The sequence below is a fragment of the Pan troglodytes genome, chromosome 4 (genome assembly GCF_028858775.2).
Source record: "Pan troglodytes isolate AG18354 chromosome 4, NHGRI_mPanTro3-v2.0_pri, whole genome shotgun sequence".
Classification (NCBI taxonomy): domain Eukaryota; kingdom Metazoa; phylum Chordata; class Mammalia; order Primates; family Hominidae; genus Pan; species Pan troglodytes.
The window spans coordinates 46,838,239-46,855,204 of record NC_072402.2 but is presented as its reverse complement, the minus strand read 5'-3'; the positions used below and the strand labels follow the sequence as shown (position 1 = coordinate 46,855,204).

Here is a 16,966-nt window from a genome sequence, read left to right as displayed (position 1 = left end):
GCACATAGAACGTTTGTGAAAAATCCAACATTAAGATAGGAAACATTTGTTCTCAGAAAGTTTTCAGGTTAGACACTCTAAATTCTAACATTATTAGCACATTGGGATGAGGGACGCACCACACTACTTGTGATGCTGTGCAAGACTCTACCAAGTCTCTTTTCAGCTTCAGAGTTGATCAGAAGCCATTAGTTCTGTCTATCTGGGGACCCAGATATCATATTTAAACATGCATCCTGCAGAGCAATTCAGAGAAGAGTACAATGTATCAGTTGAGTACTAAACATTGGCTATTTGTATAATGAAAAAGTACAGAGAGTTCCATTTATGTTTGTCCTTTTATTGAAAATTGCTACAACCTGGTCAAAAAATTCTCTCTGTGTGGCAGGATATCTGCCAGTGAATGAGTCTGTTGAAATCACCACACCAAATTCAACATTAAGGGCCAACCCTGACCACAGCTGAGCCGTGTGAAGAGGCTGACAGCGGCGTGGCCACCACCCAGGATGGAGAGAAAGGCATCGTGAGGTGTTAATGGAAAAATCCAACTTCCTTTTCTTCCAAAGATGATGACTGAAACCAAAGTGGAGCTTTCCCTGTGAGTTTTAAAAGATAACTTTCACTTTTTTTCAGAATAGAAATATTTACCAGGCTTTAATATCTTTTGTCTTTTTATATTCCTCTCTATATAATAAGTGCCTTTTTAAAAGCTCATGTTTGCTTAGCAATAATTACTTGTTTTTTGTTTTGTTTAATGTGAGGGGTTTAGCAGTCACCATATACTGCACTGCACCCTCCTGGTGGTCTGTGTCTGTGTCTTATGACCTGGGAGGCCAGGCATATGGATGGAAACTTAGTACTCAGTAAGTTATAGTAGAATGTCTTAGAATGATGGCACAACATCACCTTCAACAGAGCCCTATGACCTAGAGCCAAAAAATACAACGAGGAGCAGGATTTGATTACAACTAAATTTCCCTTTTGAAACCAAGGCCTTGTATTTGCACAACTCTTGGTTGATTCTAAAGTTCTTCAATTCCAAAGAAGTCTTCATTTCCTAACATGTTACATAGTAGAAATTCAGCATTGCCTGTCATTCTAATAATTATCATAAACTTTTCTGCACTAAATAGCTGGAGTAAGGAAAAGCCCTGGTTTTTCACCACTGGACCATGATCCTCTTTAAATTGTATTTTTTATTTAAAAATATTGGCTTCAAAAAGCTGCTCTGATACTTAATGTAGCTTTACAATGATAACATTTAAACACATTGCCTGGCTTTGTGAATTCAATTAAGCACCCCTGAGTGCATTGCTGCCTTTGTTAAAAACAAGCAAAAACACATCTGACAAGCCTTTTTTTTTCTCTAAGATTCTATTTACCTATTATTGAGACCACAGAAAACCAAGAGCTAGATAGGCTACCCTGGATACCATGATTAATTAGTTACTCAGCGCAGAGTTACTCTATGTAATTTGGTTGATTTTTCATTTGGTTTTCTTTGGAAATGACTTTACTACTCTGAAACAATTCCTTTCAAGCCATTTTTCTTCCTTTTAAAAACATGAGTTCTATGATTCACCCTGTGTAAGATAAAGGTTGCAGATGCCCTTCATTTATCATAAAATACAATATATTTCTTTTATTTGGGGGGTGAAGCACCCTTAAAAGTTTTGCAAGCTTTTTTATTTTCCTTAAGAGTGAGACACTTCATGATGTGAAGATACTTGCAAACACAGATCTCAACAGGAAAGAATCACTCATTAATCTGTGAAACAGACAATTGGTACTGAGAAATGCGGCTGTTATTAGAACGGATGCCTGTAAAAGTAGAAGCAGCTTTGGAACTGGGTAATGGTAGAGGCTAAAAGCATTTGGAGAATCAGGCTAGAAAAAGTCTGTATTGCAGTGAAGCATTAAGGGTGTTTCTGGTGAGGGTTTGGATGAAAAGGAGAATTATAAGGAAATTTGAATTTTCTTAGAGATTACTTAAGTGGTGGTGACCAGAATGTTCGTAAAAATATGGGCAGTTAAAGGCCATCTGATGAAGCCTCAGACAGAAATAAGAAACGAGGTATTGGAAACTGGAGTAAAAGCCATCCTTGTTATTAAGTAGCAAAAAACTCGGTAAAATTGTGTGTATGTTTGAAGGCTTTATAAAATGTAGAACTTAAGAGCAATGACAGAATATCTGCCAGAAAAAATACCTAAGCAGCAAACCATTCAGGCCACTGCATGGCTACTTTTAAACACATATAGTGACATGTGAGAGGAAAAGAATGACTTAAAGATGGAATTTATAATTAAAAGAGAAGCAGAATGGAAAGATTTGGAAAATTCACAGCCTGGCCATGTAAAGAGTGAAAATACACCTTTAGGAGAGCAAATCAAGGGTGTAGCCAAGCAACTATTTGGTAAAGAGATTCCCATGGACAGAGGGGAGCCAGCTGCTATTAACCAAGTCAATGAGAGAAAGACCCTGAAGGCACTTCAGAGCTCTTAGAGGCTGCCCTCCTATCACAGGCGCAGAGCTCTAGGAGGGAAGAATGGTTTCAGGGGACAGGCCCAGGGAACTCTTCATGGGCTCTCTCCTCAGAGCTTACTCAGGTATCTGCTTCTCCCTGTATTTCAGTGCAGTTCTCCTTGACTGCCCTAGCCAGGGCTCAAGCAGGCCAAGGTATGGTATAGGCCACTCTGGAGCATGCAAGCAGTAATCCATCCTTGATGGCATCCATGTGGTGTTCAGTCTGTAGGTTTGCAGAATGCAAGAGCTTTGGGGGAATGGCTACCTCCACCCAGATTTCAACGGATGTCATGAATAATCTGGGGGCCCCAGGCAGAAACCTGCTGCAAGAGTGTAGTCACCACAGAGAGTCTCCACTAGTGTGATGCCTAGTAGAGCTATAGGATTGGGACGGCCACTGAGACTCAAGAACTGTAGAGCTGTCAATGTGCAATGTTAGCCTAGGAGAGCTGCAAGCATGAGACTCCAATGCCTGACAGCTGAGTGGGCTAAGCCCAGCAAAGGCCTGGGGGTGGGGCTTTGTGAGGCCCTGGGGGCGCAATTCCCACCCCAGTGTATTCAGGAAGTGGGACATGGAGTCAAAGGAGATTATTCTCCAGCTTTAACACTTAATATTGTTTTCCCTGTTGGGCTTTGAACTTACTTGAGACTAGTTACGCCTTTCTTCTTGCCTATTTCTTCCTTTTGGAATGGGAATGTCTATCCTATGCCTGTCCTATCACTGTATTTTGAAAGTAGATAACTTGTTTTGATTTCACAGGCTCACAGCTGGAGGGAATTTGCATCAAGATGAAACATGGCTCTAGAACCATAAGCCAAATAAATTTCTTTTCTTTATAAATTACCCAGTCTGTGGCATTCTGTTATAGCAGCAGAAAACAGACAGAGACAGTCATTCATAATCCATTTCACTTCCCTAAATCCTGGGGCCGGGGAGTGGTTATTCAATGTCAAATTCTTATTTACCCATGATGACATCAGTGTCTTTGAAAAATTACACTAGATCAGAGGATAAGTTACCAACTCTTCCAAATGTTTGGTTAGAGATCATTGATCAGTAGTTAGGGTTGCATACTGGACATGTACCAGCCTGCTCACTTTATCGCTTTTTCATGCCACCCTCCTCAGCTCAACCCCCTTCAGGCTTTCAGCCACACTGAAAATAAGAATGTGTTCGAGGTGTTTCACCAAGAATCACTTATTCCTGACATCCTGGTAGATCACCCACTTTAGCCAATCCCTTTAAGCTTCTCTTTTTCTTTTTTCTTTTCCTCTTTGGAATGAGTGCCTAACTATGTAATGGTTATTGGATGTATGTAGATTTCCTGAAAGTGTTTCATGTTTTGAATGACGAAGAACATTCTGGGGGATAATATGCTTTAAAAACCAGGGAAACCCGAAAGATCTGGGAGAAGCCACTTAAACTGAATCCCAATTTGAGAAAATTGAAAATAAGAAAAGAGGATTATTTGCCTATAGCAAGTGGAGGATTGAATTTTCTCAAGGAGAGGATTTTTATGCAATTTCCTTGTGGAAAATGATAGGAGATGTAGATGCTTCTAAGATGCCTTCTGCTTTCCACTTAGGTCTAATTTTTTTCTTTAAGCCTGTACATGCAGTCTTAAGATTATTTTTATGATGCAATTAATAGCTATTTAAACACTTTAAGTTGATTCTTTTCAGATATTATTTACTCTAGTCCATTTACATGTGGTAAGTCATTATTTCATTGTGTTATTTTAGTTTTCGTTTTGTTTTTCTATGGAGATGTTTTTTATGAAGAAATTTTAAATGAAAGACTTTAGCCTCTCTTCAAAAGAACAGTAAAAATGATTACTCTCTTTGCTAGGATGAGTATGATGGCATGAGTTTAAATTTTAGATTCTCTGTTGATGTCAAAGTTGCAAACATTTTTTGTATCTGGGCACCATGATGGTATGGCACTCCATCTGTGATTTACTCTACTCAGAGAGGAATGAAGTGTAGTTAACAAGAATCAAACTAATGGAAAACAGGATTTTGGTGTTGCTGGAACGTGTAGAAAAAGGTGGAGTCTAAGAAAATATTTCTCTAGCCAAGACAGTATTGAAGAAACTCATTATTTTCCATCTGCTTGTTCCTTGTTCCCAGTGTGAAGTGAAAGCAAAGTTTTAAAATTTTTTCTCCTCTGCAAGAAAATATATTTCAGAAAATCCCTATCTCAAAAATGAAGCAATTAAGAACTGTCTGGCTGTGAGGATCTGGCCTCAACTTGACTTAAAGCAACTACTTCAGTTACGTATCAAGATGTGCGTGAGAATGAACCTGCTCTGCTCAGCCAACGTGCTGAGTGACTTGATGTTTGTAATAAATAAACAAATAAACAACAAACAGGTTGTCATGAAATATCCTTTGTAATTATAAACACAGGAAACTTTCTGAGATGCAAGTGGGTGTTAAATGGTTCAGCAAAGCCAAGCCAGAGCAGTTGGTGTGCTTTGAAATGAAGCAACATTGGAAAAATGAAATCTACTGAAAGATCACTACATGTTTCAAAGGTTTGACTTTTTAAAAATTTTATTCAGTTTTCTATTTTGAAAAATACAAAGAGGTTTGCATTTGTTTTTATATAAGCAGCATGTGTAGGCTACCATCTAATATTTGGCAACTTTAAAAATTTTTGAGCAAAAGCAACTGTTTAGGAGTTTAACCATTACTTAAAAAAAGATACATGAAAGTTATTATGTGTATGTTCCTGCATGGTACATAGGAAATTACTAATTGCTAGTTAGTTCAATTTACTTAATTAGGTATTTACTCATTGGCTATTATGTGCCCAGTTTCGGGCTATGTAATATTTTAAAAATTAGCATTATATATGTTGCCCTATCTACACTTTCTGGGGAGCAAAATTTTGAAAATCATTTGATGTGGAAACCCTTTAAAAAGAACTAGATTGCAGCATGTATTCGAATTCAAAATTGATTTTCATCAAGTGCTAAAATGTGATACAGGCCAAACAATAGGAATTTTCAGGAATGAGAATGGTTGTGCTGTCAAAAAAGATAAACAATATGGATGACTTATGAATATTTATGTCCTATTAAATTTATTGAATTTTGGAAGGCAGAGATTGCTAAAGCGGAGATAGTTGACAGCAGAGAAGAGCTACCAGTGAATTCACGAATTACATTCTGGATTTTTCTTTTTGAAAGAATATATATTTGGTGCATTTGTCATTAGTAAAGTTAATTAATCAGTTAATGTCTTGAAGTAGTAGTAGATTAATCCTTTCTTGATATGCATGATGTATTAGCCTGTTTTCACGTAGCTGATAAAGACATACAAGAGACTGGGAAACTTACTAAAGAAAGAGGTTTAATTGGACTTACAGTTCTACATGGCTGAGGAGGCCTCACAATCATAGCGGAAGGCAAGGAGGAGCAAGTCACATCTTTCTTACATGGATGGCAGCAGGCAAAGAGAGAGCTTGTGCAGGGGAACTCTCCTTTTTTTAAAACTATCAGATCTCATGAGACTTATTCACTATCACGAGAACAGCACGGGAAAAACTTGCCCCATGATTCAATTACTTCCCACTGGGTCCCTCCCACAACATGTGAAAATTCAAGATGAGATCTGGGTGGGGATAGCCAAACCATATCACATGTTATCCTAGTTGTTGCCATAGTCAGTAAGCAACTGTTCTCACTCAGGGCTGTTAATATATAAAAGGTGATATTAGATAGTATTTTTCTACACTTGTTCTCTCTATACTTCTGGCAGAATTACCTTTGTGGGGGTCCAGTGTAAAATGAATAATTATTATGAATTTGAAGAGCACTAAACCAAGTATGAGGTCCTTCTAAGCAAGGAACCTTTTGTAACTGCATAAATCTCACAAGTCCCGTGAATCTAGTTCTGTCAATGAGGATAGACAAATTAGTATAAATGAAAGGTGTTTATTTAAGGCAATCTTTAAATCCAGGCACAATCTACTAATGTGCTTATCATAGATGAGTAACCAGTTAATGATCATTAATCATGATAGATATAGACATTTGTATGCATACATTTGTAGAATATTTATCTAGCATTATATTTGCACAAACACATATATGATTAAAATATGTAAAACAGACTTCTGAAAATCTCTAGTATGGTAGCCTTTGCAAGATTAACTAGAAAAAGATGACTTGTCACAATCCACAGATCCTATTATACATCATCCAACAAATATTCTCCGAGTACCTAGTCCATACCAGATATTATTCATGGTATAAAGATATAGCAGAGAACAAAATAAACAGAGTACTTGCTCCTAGAGGGTTTTCATACTATTGCATTTCTGAAATTTTGACTGATTTGCCCAGGCTTTAGTTTGTATTTGTTTGTTTTTTGTTTTTTGTGGTTTTTTTTTTGCTGAAACCCCTGTCTTCCTGACTTTATTAAGAACAGAAGCAAAACTTAGCTATTCTTGTCACTGTTTAGAACTGACTAGAACCAGAACTCTTCAGAAAAGAACGTGCTAAAGGTTTGTCCTTGAGAAGTTTCCAAGCCAAGACACTCCTAGGAGCACTTCCCATTGAGGCCAAAAGGCTCATCCACTTACAGCGATTCATGGGAAAAGAGGACAGCACCCTCATCTTTGGTCCAAGAACACAATCCTGAGTGACACAGGATTGCCCTGAAAGTCAACAGCATCCGTCTTACAAAAATCAACAACACTCGCTTTTCAACCTTCCAAAGAATTTACTGGTCTGGTTTGGCCTTTTGGTGCCACATTCCATTCCAGAACCCCAGCTAAAATGTTCTCAAGGGCTGACCAGAGATTCCTCCTCCTTTCTCTGGGCTGGTACAACTTGACCGCTGCTTGACATCAAGGTCAACTGGAGACTGGGAACAGTTATGTAACTGTGTTGTAAATTGAATTAGAGCTGTACATGAGCCCAGACCAAGTAACCAGTGCAGCTCCAGGCAAGAGCAGCAACATGTCCCCCAGAGACAGCATTGGAGGAACAGCTTACTGGGGAATGGAAAAAGGGTATCACAGGGTAAAAAAGAAACCATCTCTTTCCAGTCCTTCTAAAGTCTGAGCAGTTGGCTGCCCCATCACATGTGGAATAAGAGGGGGGCATTAAGTGCAGAGGGAGCTGGTGTCAGTATGGCAGGCAAACACGAGGAAAAATCAGCATACATAGTATACACAAAGAGAATGAGAAAAAAATATTTGTAACACCAGAACAGACACCACCCAGATGAAAGAAATAAGAAGGCTTACACGTGGAGAGGAAAAAAGCCTCTGGCAGTGGTCAGTGGACTGCAGAATGTGCAGGAAAGGCATGACCATCCTCCTACCAGTGACTGGTCATTCTGGAGAGGATACATGTGCACAGATCTGGAAAACTAGGGCTGAAAAGCCTTTTGACACCTTTGGTGACCTAGGACATGGTCCCCCAATGTAAGACATCATGCTAGATAGAGGGGAAAATAGTAAGTTTTCTTCAAAGGCAAATGAATACAACTTGAGATAACTTTTGAAAAGAAAAAAGGTACTGGGACCATGGCATGACTTTGATCTGTGCTAACATGACCGCCTGCAGAAGCAGATGAGGAGAGGCAGAATAATGTAAAGCTGAAAGCTTGGAGTCACCAAACCATAGATAGCTTCACCTCTTACCAAGTGCTTGATGTGTGGCTAGGTTCTTAAATCCCCTACAAGTTCCAGCTTCCTCATCTGTAAAAAACGAGCAAGTTAAGACTGGGTGAGTTAATAGATGTAAAAGTACTTAGTACAGTACTCTACAAATAGTAAGTGCCCAATAAATGTTAACTGTTATTATTATGTATTCTGTCCTTCACTATGTTAGGCCCTGGGATGTAGTGGTGACAGGCAAGGCTGCTGCTCTTGTGGTTCTTACATGAAACAAGGGAACAGGGAAATAAACAAAATAAATGCAGACTATGAAAAGTGCTAAAGAATAAATAAATAGAGTAATATAATAGAAGAAAATGCCTCTCTGAGGAGGTGACAGTTAAACTGAGACTTGAGCAATCATCAGGGGCACAGGGTTCCCAGAAGAGAAAAAAATAAGTGCAAACTCCCTGTAATGAAAAAAAAAAAAAGAGCTTACTGTGTCCAAAAATTAAAACGAACCCTAAAGTGGTTTGAGAATAGTAACATGGGCTTTGGTTAGGCTGGAGCTAGGGCTCACCTAGTAGAGTATAGAAAGGCAACACCCCATCTCCTGCAAATCTATTTTCATCCATTAATTTACACAGCATCTGAAGAACATGCTGAATTAAAGCCTGTTAACCCTTGGGATACAGTCATCAAATGTATCAGATATATTGAGATAACCCCAACAGAGGGGATAAGTCTTTACAAAGTAAATCTATGCATTTCAGCATTTCTTACAATTGCCAAAATATGGAAGCAACCTAAGTGTCCCTCAGGAGACGAATGGATCAAGGCAATGTGGTATATACACAGTGGAATACTGTATAGCCTTAAAACGAAGGAAATTCTGTAATTTGTAATAATATGCATGGAACTGGAAGATACTGTGCTAAATAAAGTAAGCCAAGCACAGAAAGACGAATATTGCATGATCTCATAGGTGGAATCTAAAAAAGTCAAATTCATCGAAGCAGAGAATAGAAAGGTGGTCACCAGATGCTACGAAGTAGGGGGAAAGGGAGGGAAAAGGAAAGATGTTTATCAAAGAGGACAGTTTTAGTTAAACTGGAGTAGTGATCTATTGCAACTGCATGGTGACCATAGTTAATAATATGTTGTACATTTCAAAATTACTAAAAGAATAGATTTTTAACATTCTCACTACACACACAAAAAATGGTAAGTTGGCGAAGTGATGATAAAGTGTTAACTAGTCTGATGGAATCTTGCCACAATGGATACACAGATGAAAACATTGCATTGTACCCCATAAACAGACACAACTAGTATTAGTCAATTAAAAATAAATTTAGAAAAAAAGACTGCACTAAGAGAATAAATAAATCTAAATCAGAAGCAAGCCTGAGAATTGTAGGTGAGTAAAGGGTCTAAATTAAATGTGGTGGAGGATATCATAGACATCCTGATTCTGGCATCCTACCATTGTGTTTGCTCACCTAGAAAAAAAAATAAGCATATCTATTGAAGTATATCATAGTATTAAATACTATGGCACACTGGGATCAGGAATCCTTACTGGGATTCCTTCCTCAATACCCAGCTAAGCTTAAAACTGGAGTGTCCCCTACTCACTTTATAAGGGCAGTGGCAAGATCTCCCATCCTGAGGCACAGCTATCATGCTCCAGTTCCATCATATTGGGCCCCATTAATTTGCAACTCTGTAAAAGTAGGCTGTCACAGTGAAAATATAGTTGTAAGAATAAAGTTTTAACTTCAGAGATTCCAATATATTGAACTAGCTGGCCAGCATTGGCAAGATGGAAAACCCTGGCTTAGGCACATATGTGTGTATGCTCATAGATTCCTAGAAATAGTTAAAGAGGGATCTGTAAGACTGGTCTTCTCACTGTTAAACAGGTGGGAGTCTAGAACCAATAGACACATTTGTGTATTAATGTTAAAGGGCAATGGGACAATTTAAAATATATCTGTATATTCATACTTGAACTAAGAATCATTAGATGAATAAAAACCATAGGCCATGCAATACCCCTTTGAAGTCAAAGTGATTTTCTAATCTCAATTTCAGTTTTTCTTATTGGACTTCCTAGAAAGTGATCATGAAAGAAGAAAGACTGACATTTAGAAAGTAGACCACAAGCACAGGATCTGAACTCTCAAAGTTCTGAGTTATACAGAGATGACCAGAATAGGTTGTATTAGACCATTTTCACACTGCTGATAAAGACATACCCGAGACTGAAAAGAAAAAGAAGTTTAATTGGACTTACAGTTCCACATGGTTGGGGAGGCCTCAGAATCAGGCGGGAGGCAAAAGGTACTTCTTACATGGTGGCAGCAAGAGAAAATGAGAAGGATGCAAAAGCTGAAACCCGATAATCGCATGAGATCTTGTGACATTTATTCACTATCACAAGAATAACACGGGAAAGACTGGCCCCCACGATTCAATTACCTCCCCCTCAGTCCCTCTCACAACATGTGAGAATTCTGGGAGATAGATACAATTCAAGTTGAGATTTGGGTGGGGACACAGCCAAACCATATCATAGGTATTTACTTTGCTTCTGATAGAAACTCTTCCAACCCTCCACTCACTCCTATACTTGTTTTCTGGGCACCAAATCTGAAAGGAATTTAACCTATGAGACTGGCTATTTCTATTGCCCTTGCTTTTAAAGTTGCTTCTCTAGGCATCATTTACCAGTTACCCTTGGTCCCCAGACCTCAGTGAGTATGCTTCCCCTCATAAACAAGCACACACACAGATGGTTATTAGATTAGATTATTAAATTTTTGAGAGCTGAAGTCGGCTTCATTCATCCTAGTGTCAAGTAATGTTTGCGGAATGGATGTATTTATTTCACGTTCTACATTATATTTACAAATCCCTTTCATTATCTTTTTTTGACCTTCTCAAATACTGCATAAGACAAGAAGACAAACAAGTATTATTATCCTGGTTTAATAGATGAATAAAATTTGACTCAGAGAGGTTAAGGAACATGCTAAAAGTCTCGCTAGTAGGAAATGGCAGAGCCAGAATTGAATCCAAATTTTTGGTTACAAAATTCTCTGTTTTTGGTCACGGGGTTCAGACACTTGTCACCTACTCAATGAAAATGACCACCACAATTCACCTAGAAGTAACCTGGGCTGCTCATCACAAACACCATTCAAAGATATTTGCATTTTGTTCTTGACCCCTTACCTTCCTGCTCCTTTCTAAAACAGAACACCACACTGGCCACTAGACAAAACATAACAAAGATAGCTCAGAGCTAAAAATAAGGAGATTTAGGTTTTTCTACAGTGTCTTCATATGCCAGAACTAAAGTACAGGATGTGTCATTACTCCCAGAGGAGCTTACAGTCTAATCTTCTCATTGTGTAGGGACCAAATAAAGCAAACTCCTTTGGCTGCCTCAAATACTGGCCAGGTCAGTGATAGGCTCTCCAGAAATAAATTGTAGTCAAAGTGAGCCACACCAATCTGAGTATGTTTTCTCATCTGTGAATTCATCTGGTCCTCAATTGAACTGAATCAATGAATTTATAAATCATGTCTTACATTTCTTTACTGTTTCCATGTGATGGATAATTTTTTTATGTTACATTGATTGGACTAGAGGGTTCCCAGGTATTTGATTAAAGATTTTTCTTGGTGTGTCTATGATGGTGTTTCTGAGCTGGGAAATAGGTTTTCTCCTGCCTTTGGACTTGGACTCAGACTGAAACCATTGGCTCTTCTGTTTTGCAGGCCTTCAGACTCAGACTGGAACTGCACCGTTGGCTCTCCTGGGTGGGTCTCCAGCTTGCTGACCACAGACCTTGAGACTTCTCAGCCTTTAGAATCATGGAAGCCAATTCCTTATAATAATATATATCCTTTTCCTAGTCTGTGGACTTTTCCCAGCTTCAGACAGACAACCTTCTATAAACTCCAGGATGCTCCATCGATGCCCTATCTAGACTCTACAGATTTTGACCCTGAAGTAAAGTAGGAAAGGCTATGGAGACATGTTAAATGTTGTACTACTGCCTGAAGCCTTTTCTTTAAATTTTTCAACAAGAGTTGAATGCACACGTGGAGCTTAATTGGACAACAACTTTTCTCCTCTTCTGTGGGATCCCGTCAGTGCTTTAAGCAATGAGAAGGCAGCTCATTTCCAAGTTTGTGTGGTAAATTTGGGGCAAGTGGGAGAAAAGAAAGAAAGGCTGAGTCTTATAGGGTGTGATTTGGTTCTAGACATGCTTATGTTACTTTTTATAAGATTATCCATTTGACTAGATTTCTTTCCTGCTGACAAAAGAGGCAATTTCTACATATAAAATAAATCTGATTAAAACTCTTTCTCTGTTCCTGTCAAGGTAATAGATGCAGACCCCAGGAACAGAATATATTTGGATTCCTAGTGTGTGCAAATGATTGTTTATGTGATATCTGGTGCCAAGACCCACAGAAGGCTCCTGTACTGCCCTGTAAAAATAACGGGAAAGGAAAGCTTTTCCTTAGGCATAAAAAGTTAATTTTATTTCTTATTCTCTTTCACAGTGGTAACTATTACTTTGTAATTTTCCTGGTATTTTGTTGGCAGCCAAAAATGACACAAGTAATAGTCCTTGCCTACAATATGCAGTTCCGATTCATTTTGCTTAGCTCAAGTTGCCTCCTATAATAAAGGTGGTGGCACTAGACCTTAAGCATAGGTCTAAACTAGAGCAAATTTCTTAAGCCCGTTTTTAATCAGAAAGGCAGAACAAGTTCAAATCCTTTCCATTCCTTTATCCTAGTAGGGTTTTTAGAACACACCAAATAGCAAGAAATGAATGCAGCTTTAGTAATTAACATTGATAACTCTTCTCAGCCTCCAACTGAGTGAACAGCCTCTTTCAGGCCAGTCAAGAACCATTCTGTATAATCCTATCTGCATGTTATCTTGACAGTGGGAGATAGTAAGTCATAGACAAAGGCCAAGGTGTTGGGCCTGAGCTAACCAAGTGCGTTGAGAATGGAGGCAGTCTCCCAGGATCTGGGACAGGTGTGAGGAGCCACCAGGAGCCAGGGACCATTAAGTGGATGGGTTAGTCAAAGCATTACTTCATAAATCCAGGCAGACACAGAGGTCTGAGTATTTACAGACACCACTTGTCAAGAGAAGTGGCAGCCTTGAAACCAGAAGGCACAAACACTGAAAAATCAGGTGGTTCAGGCTGCTAATGGTCCTATTAGGCAGTCACGCATCAGAGGACCCATGGTAGACAACAGAGCACCACAAAGGCCCCATGTGGGGCATGGCTTCTATGCTAGAATCCACCTCTATGCAGACAAAGGACTATCATGTGCTTCTTCTCTTAAACAAAGAAATCCATGTGTGGCTTGTCCAGGGCCTTCAGTTGCAAACAAGCAACTTAGACCACCAAAAAGGGATATGGCATTGGCCGGGGATATGCATTCCTGAAAATGTAAAACATTACTTTGTGCCTCCTTTACTTAAAGCAGTTAGTGAGTAACTAAGTTACGGAGAAGCTTAGAAACTAAAACACTCTGGCTTGCTTTGAATGTGGCCATTTTTACAGGTAAGAAAGCTGGGACCCAGAAAAATGCACTGATTTACCCAAGGAAGCAGAGCTGGGAACAGAATACAAGGCTTCTAATCTACTGATCATTTCACTGTGTCATACTATTTAAGATGTAGAAACAGCTGAATTCATCTTGTCAACTCAGAATCCTTTAGTATCTGTGTCCAGAGGAGGATTTGCCTGCACTCTAAGGGCTTTGGGTTTGTCTGGGAAGGGCTTATTTTTCACTTGCTTTCTTAGGTAGGAAATCAGGGTGGGAGATCTCAGTCAGCATCAATGCCTTCCTTCCTGTGGATCTGGATGTCTTTTAATGCACTCATGAGCCTAGTGTGAAGCCTGGCCACAGAGATCCTGAGAATTGTACTCAAGAGAGTTTGAGCTTCAGATGTCATGGGTGCTCCCTGTTCTAGAGATAATGGTGTAAAGTGACACAGACACAGCATGTGCTGGCTGGAGGACAGATAAAAATAACAAATAGTCTTAATTGAGTACAGTGATTCAATTTTGCAAGACAGGCAGCAGCTAAAGAGATCTATTGGCACTTTATAGGTAATGTTGAGCGATAAAATAATAGTGATGATTATGCAGAGGAGGAAGAGTAGCAAAAATTGCAGTCTCTGTGTCTTGCACAGTACTTAGCCCATAATTAATATAAATTATGTATCTTAGCCAACAGTACTTAGATGCATAATTAATATTATGGAATCGGATAAACTGAACTGATGACTATGACCCATAATCCATAATCATGACCCATGACCATGACAGGGATGGTGCAAGGTTAGTGTGAATTCTGTTTCAGTAGGTGAGGACTAGCACAGACTGGAGATAAAACTGTGGTTTGGCATTCTTCCATTTTTACCTTGCTCATTTTTTAAGGCAGGCAGTTTGTACCTCATTGATTTTCACTGCTCATCAAGTCCTATTAGCCTATTCATTAGTGATGGCTTCATTCCCTTCCCACAGTCTGTCTCCTGAATGACACTTCCTTGTGTTAAGGCTGTGCTTAGCCCTAGCCATGATTGCTGGGTATCGACAGAATGTGGCATGACCAGCAGGCCCTGCTGGCTGGCAAGTAGCACCCTTCTCCAACACATTGGTACCCACAGAAAGAAGGTGGCAATTTCCATTACAAGGAAGATCAGGTTGTCAACTGATATTATAGTTCCAGTCTCTCTCTCTCTCTTTCTGTCTGCCACCCACACACCTTCACACTCACTTGTCTAAATATAAATATGAACACATTATCATAACCCCAAGCCTGTTCTTGCAGCTAAATTTATTTTCTCACTGGAACCACAGTTCACTTGTCAGCCAAACTAGAGGCCCAGAGTCATCTCTCTTTGTTTTGCTCTTCCCCACATCTGATCAGGCACCAAGCTCCAACCGTGCTTCCTTAGACACCACTCTTGAGACCTCCCCTTCTCTGTTTTTCCACTTCTATTGCTCTAGTATAGTTACTATATTATACTATCATCTTTCACCTGGACTTAAAGACTCCAGATAGTTCCATCTTTCTAATTCCTCTTCCCCAGTGCAAAGTGAGGATGCAGAGTACCTGTGGAAAGGCTAAGGGAAGACAGACTCCAGGCATGAGAGAGAGGAATACCAGCAAATATGTATTGAACACTTAATGTGCCAGGGCATTGATTTACTAATATTTACATTTGTTTTTACTTAATTCTCACAAAAATCTGAATGTACATACTATAATTATCTCCATTTTATGGATAAGAGACTCAAGGCTAAGAAATTTTAAGTGATGTATAAGATCGTATATAAGGAAGTGGCAGAGCTGGACTCAAACCAGGGGTCCAGTTTGTCTAACTCTTAGGTCCGTGTCATTGTCGTCACCACATTCTACCTTTCTAGTTGCTCTATACTAGAGGTTATCACCTAAGGGGTTTGTTAAAACTGTGTTTTAACAAACACAGATTACTGGACACAACCCCCCAGAGTTTCTGATTCAAGTCTGGGATGAGGCCTGAGAATCTGAGAAGTTGCATGTTTATCAAAGTCCCAAGAGATGATGACGCTGCTGAACCAGTGACCACACATGAAAGCCTTCGCCCCAGCCTTTGGCATTTATTTTTGGCACTTTCTCCTCAGGCACAGCACAAGTGGTTCAAACTTCAGGCTTACATATCAGACCAGTTTGAGTCCTGGATCTGCTACTCAGTAGCTCTGTGTCTGTGGGCCACTTTATTTAACCGCACTAAGCCTCAGCTACCCCTTCTACAAAATGGGAATAGAACCTACCTTGCAAAGATGTTTGAAGATGGGGAATCATGTATATAAAACTCAGAGCTCTGTGATTTGCACAGATTTGAACTTAATAAATGTTAGCTGTTTAGGAATTTACAAGTGTATGAATTTTATTTTTTTTATTTCATTTAACTTTTATTTCTGTTCGTTTCTCTCTGCCTTTTTTGTTTCTCTCACTGACTCAGATGGCTTTGCATTTGATTTTCCTTACATTTGGAATTTTGTTCTCCAGACCTTTGCATAGCTCACTTCTTCTCACCACTCAGGTTTCAACTGAAATGTACCAGTTAAGGAAGGCTTTGAGCCTAGATGAGGGTACCCTTCTCCTATCCGCTACCCACGGCACTTTCTCATTGTATGCTCAGTGGGTGGATTTTTACATTGTGATCCAATTTCTGGAATAGTAATAGACATTTTCAGGTTTTCTACTTCTTCTACAATCAATTTTATGTTTTGGTTTTATAGAAAATTGTCCATTTTATCCGTTTTCAAATTTACTGTCATAAATTCATTCTGTGACATTAACTTCTTCTTATTCTCTACCATATCAGTCTTGTACCCCTTTCACTTTCTAATATTCTTCGCACCTTCTCTCCATTTTTGTTGATCATTCTTGCCAAGGTTTGTCTATTTAATTAGGCCTTACAATGACCCACTTTCTGATATGTTTGAATCTCTTTATTATATCCTTGTTTTTACTTATTTCTATCGTTTATTTCCTTTCTTTCTTCTTTCTGTCTTCTTCCCCCTGACTTATTAAGTTGTATACTTAGGTCTTTAATTATTGATGTTTCTCCATTTATTCTATGAGCATTTAAAACTGTCAACATTCTTTGAATCTCAATCATGGTGGCATGTTTCTTATATGACTTTCAATACGTTTGAGCTACTTGAGCAAGTAAAACCTGTTGGAATTCAGAAGGCCCTCAGTTCAGACTCAGCAGAGGATTT

General features: G+C 39.0%; 1 long non-coding RNA gene across 2 annotated transcripts in view; it reads left to right on the top strand.

The window, feature by feature from the left end:
• LOC107974716 (uncharacterized) overlaps positions 1–16,107 on the top strand; it is a 319,154-nt gene extending 303,047 nt beyond the window's left edge. For both annotated transcript variants that reach the window (XR_010157220.1, XR_010157221.1), the window contains 3 exons: positions 389–598; positions 4,934–5,061; positions 11,928–16,107. This is a non-coding gene — a long non-coding RNA (uncharacterized LOC107974716). The remainder of the gene's footprint in view (positions 1–388; positions 599–4,933; positions 5,062–11,927) is intronic.
• Positions 16,108–16,966: the final 859 nt, after the last annotated feature.